This window comes from Octopus bimaculoides, chromosome 17 (genome assembly GCF_001194135.2).
Source record: "Octopus bimaculoides isolate UCB-OBI-ISO-001 chromosome 17, ASM119413v2, whole genome shotgun sequence".
Taxonomy (NCBI): domain Eukaryota; kingdom Metazoa; phylum Mollusca; class Cephalopoda; order Octopoda; family Octopodidae; genus Octopus; species Octopus bimaculoides.
In genome coordinates, this window is record NC_068997.1 from 34,718,368 (window position 1) to 34,723,622 (window position 5,255).

Genomic DNA, 5,255 nt, shown 5'->3' on the forward strand with positions numbered 1-5,255 from the left:
ATATATATATATATATATATATATAAGAAAGAGAGAGAGATAACAAATAATAGAGACGGAAAACGTAATATACGAGAAACTTTATTGCTCACAGCGATCGTTTTGATCCATCTTCCAGTACAGCTGGTTGTGGTGCCTTCCTCAGCGCACAACTGTTTCATCAAGTAATGTTATAAGGAGTATCTCATTAAATAAATTGGAAACGAAGACAATATCTATAATTCCGTTTGTAAGCGAATTCAGTTGCTGTTTCATTTAAGAACCATCGGTTTTTTTCAAGAGCCTGTCTAAAAAAACCACATCCCTCCCAAATTAAAAAAATATTTCTCTGGATTACCAGCTGAAATTGCCTTGAGCAATTCCCTGTGAGAAAATGAGATATCCCTTATAACATCACCTGACATTTGAGATTCGGCAAAAGAGACCGATAGAATAAGTACTAGGCTTACAAAGATTAAAGTCCTGAGGTTGATTTGTTCGAGTAAAGGCGGTATTCCAGCATGGCCGCAGTCAAATGACTGAAACAAGTAAAAGAATAAAAGAATAACTTGTGTGTGCAGGCGTGGCTGTGTAATAAGAAGCTTGGTTCCCAACCACATTGTTCTGGATTCAGTCTCACTGCGTGACAGCTTGGAAAGTGTTTGCTACTATAGCCTCAGGCTTACTAAAATCCATGCGTGTAGGATTTGGTAGACGGAAAGTGAAAGATGTCTGCTGTTGTACCCCAACCCACCCACCACCGCTTGGCAACTGCTGTTGGTGTGTTTACGTCCGCGTACCTTAGCGGTTCGGCAAAAGAGACCGATAGAATAAGTACCAGGCTCAACGAAATAAAGAAAGAATACAATGTTCGGCTAAAAACTCTTCAGGGCGGTGGCTCAGCAAAGCTGCAGTCTAATGACTGAAACAAGTGAAATGTAACATAAAACTTGTTTTTCCCCCATAATCTTCACATATAATAGATATATAAGCCAAGAACCCTTAAAATTAATCTCAAAGACTACAAATCGAATTTTAGCATTAACCCGTCTATAAGACTCGCGATCTGGCTTAGGTGGGATAAGTAAACACATTACTGATAAATATTGGGTCGTCCCATAAATAATGCGGTTTTTGTTTTTCAATTGTATGAACTAAAAGTTATAAGGGGACGGGATAAACTACCTGCATCAACTTGCTATAAAACCAGGTAGTAATTTTAACTTGTACGTATTCTTAATGCAAGTTTTGAAGAGGGCAGTTCGTTTTAACAGTTATTTTTTCAAAGCTATAATGGACAAAGGAGCATATTCAGCATATTTTGCTTTATGAGTTCAATAAAGGCAACAGCGCAACGGAAAATGCGAGGAATATTAATACAGTATTAATAAGCGCAAGCCAGTGTCAACAGTAGTTCCAGAAATTCCATGCCGGAAACTAAAGCCTAGAAGACGAGAGTCGTCCTGTAAGATCTGTAGAGCTCGGCGAAGACGTCCTGCACACCTTGGTGGAACAAAATCCCCTCGTAACTATTGAAGAATTAGTAGAGAATCTTGGATTTGGACATTGCCCCATCTGATTATCATATATTCCGCAATCTTCAAAATCATTTAGACGAAAAAAAAAATGAATTCTGTAAACGATATCAGAACAGTACTGGAAAAGTATTTTCGTTATGGATAAGTGAATTTTGGAAGAGGGACCTTGCAAGTCTACTACATAGATGAAAAAGCATTGTAGAAAATGAAGGAGAGTACATTTTAGATTAAAAGAATAAAGAAACCGCATTATTTATGGGATGACCCAACATATACCTACACTTAGTAACATTATAAAACTAAATCTTTGAGCAGGTTAATATGATGTAATTCGCTGGTTTAACAAAGTCACAACAAGGAAACAAAAAGAATTCATACAGATAGATATAACCAACCACTTCGCCTCTATTAAACCTATAGACCTCAACAAACCACTTAAATTGCCAATGAAAAACTATGAGCTAACTAGGGAAGAAGTTGCTAGAAAATCAATTATTAAATGCGAGGGAAAATACTGGGTAAGAAAAGATAGGCCGAATATGTTTGACATAACCATGTGTTCGACTGACTCCGCTCAGGTAACGGATATAGTAGGAATTTATATCTTATTCTGTCTAAACAAAGAATTTTCAAAAATAGATGGAGATCTATAGAGGGATGATGCATTTATTCATCTTGCTTTTAACCCTTCCAGCGTAGAGATAGAGAAATATAGGAAAGAGTGATTCAAGTTCTCTAAAAACATAGGGCTTTCCATTTTAATAAAGGAGGAGCACAACGCAGTCAACTTTTTAGACATAACACGAGACCTAAGTATGGAATATATAAACCAATGAAAACCTGAAGTACATTCCCAATGAAAACCTAATGAAAACTTTAAGTACTTTCACAAAAATAGAAATCACCCCAGGTGCATAACCTAGTCCATAGTAGCAAACATTTCAACCCGCATATCGAATCTATCAGCCAACGAAATATTTAGGTTAAAAGAGGATTATACTACAACTTAGTACTGGAGAAGGCAGGATATAAAGAAAAATTAGTACTCAACAAGGGGAACCAAAACAAGGTAGATGCGCATAGTAAGGTAACCTATCCAGACCCTAATAATAACAAACAAAATAACCATAAAACCCCACCAAATCCCCATATGAGGATAAAGAAACAAGTAAAAACAGGGAAGAATGAGAACATAGGATATAACTAAAGAGTGACAAGCTCTAGAGAGAATAGCAAGGATTCGAGCGAGTATGAACCCCATACGAAATTAAATAGCCAAAACAACAGTGGAAGCCTTAGCACGTCGTACATTAGAAATGAGGTAGACCACCACAGACGCATGCACACACACAGTTAGAATACAACTCAGGGATACAATAGTAAGCGACCAGCACCCCAGAGCAGACACCGCTGAAACATAAAACGCACTAACACCAAAAAACTGGACAAAACCTATAAATACCAAAACTAGTAATAATTCTAGGACCACATTGTGGTATATTGCTCCACCCCCGAAACAAATAATTTCCAACATTCTGAGACTGTTCAATACAGCGATAGAAAGATACTTCCCTAAAAATGGCCGGTACTATAAGATATTTAATAAACATAATGTACGCCTCACCTTCTACAGTTGCCGCAACCTTGCACCAATAAAGGCGGCTCATAATGCAAGTAAGCTATGCAACTTCCAAGGAGATCCTAGTAATCCGAATAATAGGGAAGAAATAACTAACAATAGAAGCGACATAGGCGATGAGATTGTAACAGCACCCTAACAAATTCGTTCACAGGCAGAGAAATAGAAGGACGGACCGCAAGAAAGAGAAGCACCAAAACTAATATCCATAGGGAATTCAGAAATAATACCGGACCGGAGGAAGAAAGAATAGGAGAGACTTCTATTGAAGTCAATAACGCAATGAATAATAAAAATAAAGAAACAGGTCTATGCAAATGTGCTAGCGATAAAGTATGCCCGTTAAACTCAAAATGTAAAACTAAGAACCTGGTCAATAGATACAAAGTTACCTCGGAGGGAAGGGAATATATTTATATTGGGGCCAGGTTTCTTTTAAAAAAAAAAAGACTGGTCAATCATTTAAATTCTTTTAGAGATAGGAAGAACATAAATGATAAAAGCATAAGTAAACTAATTTGGCCAATTAAAGACAAAAACAATAGCTATTCTATCGATTGGAAACTAATTAGTACTGCTAAGACTTATCGAGTAGGGAGAACGAGATGCGGCTTATGCATAGAGGAGCTTTACTAATATTTACATCAAAGCATAGATTAATTAATACAAGCCAAGTACAAGTCCTTTGACGTTTACACAAGCACGGCCTAGATAATTTTAGATAGCCAACGCCCTAGCAACGATTGAGCTTGATATAACAAATAGAACGTCATAACCTAAACCTACAATATTTAGTAACCACCCTTAGTCAAAAACAAATTCCCTGTACAATGCACAACACAAATAATGACAGTCCAACTAGAAAATAAACAAATAAACAAACAAGAACCTTTCAATACAAGAACTGCACACAAAAGCTAAAATAACACATAATCCTTAAAACGAACAAAGTGCCTTACAAAAACAACAATCCCGATTTTAACCTATTTTAAGATTAATCCCTAACTTCGGACAGCGACTGGGGTGAAGTTGAGGTCAACAGTACATACCTATAAATAACAACACACCCACATCCCACAGAACAAAAATTTACTAACAAAAATTTACTTCAGTCAATTCACCTCGAAGATGGCCAAATGGGCAGCCCTGATGAAGCTGCACTGACAATATTGCAAGATTGTATTTGGAACAGTGAGTAGTCACTGCAGCGGAAACACGTGTGGGTCATTATAATATGTCGTATATAAATATAAAATAGATTTTGTGGATGCACAAGTCTCCATACTCTTTATTATTAATGATATTTATATACACTCCAGACAATTTTTACTGTCCAGCTGAGAGGACAAGGAATTATCCATCGGAAGAATTCACAGAGTGACTAACAACTAAATGTAGTCACAGATGTTAGATACTGATCGTTGTGTTTAGCCGTTAACTGGAATTTAACTGAGAGCTGATACGGTATCCACCCGGATAATATATCCCTCCTAGATGGGTTGTGATCTTCATGTTTCAGCCATTCAGTTTTGGTGAGAATTTTGCTATGAAGTATTTCTCCATATTTTTCCTGAAGGAGGTATCGTTTCAACTTTGGTACAACAGACCCTAAAAAAACGGCAAGAAACCCAGATAGTGGGACATTTTTGTACCAACTAGAATTGAACTCAGTTGGTTCTCATATTTCTCTCCTAACTTTTTTTGAACTAACCAACTGTATAGATATAATCACAATTCCTTCCTTCCCTTTTACACTCCTTTTAGACAAACACACGCGCACACACACACACGCACTCTCTCTACCACTGGACAATGATACCAAAGAATACCATCTGGTTTTGCCTCTTCTTTTTTTTTTAAAGGCCAAGAATGAACTTGTCACAGCAGGAACTGACCAACTGTAAACTGTAAACAGAATCTTCCTCTTCCCTCCTCTTCCCACTGACACACCTTTCAAAAACACAGGCACACACACACACACACGCACGCACACAGACACACACGCACACATACACACACACACACACACAAAAACGCACCCACACTCTCCTACTAGACAATGACACCAAAGATTCTTTTCGAAAAACAACTTCTTCAAA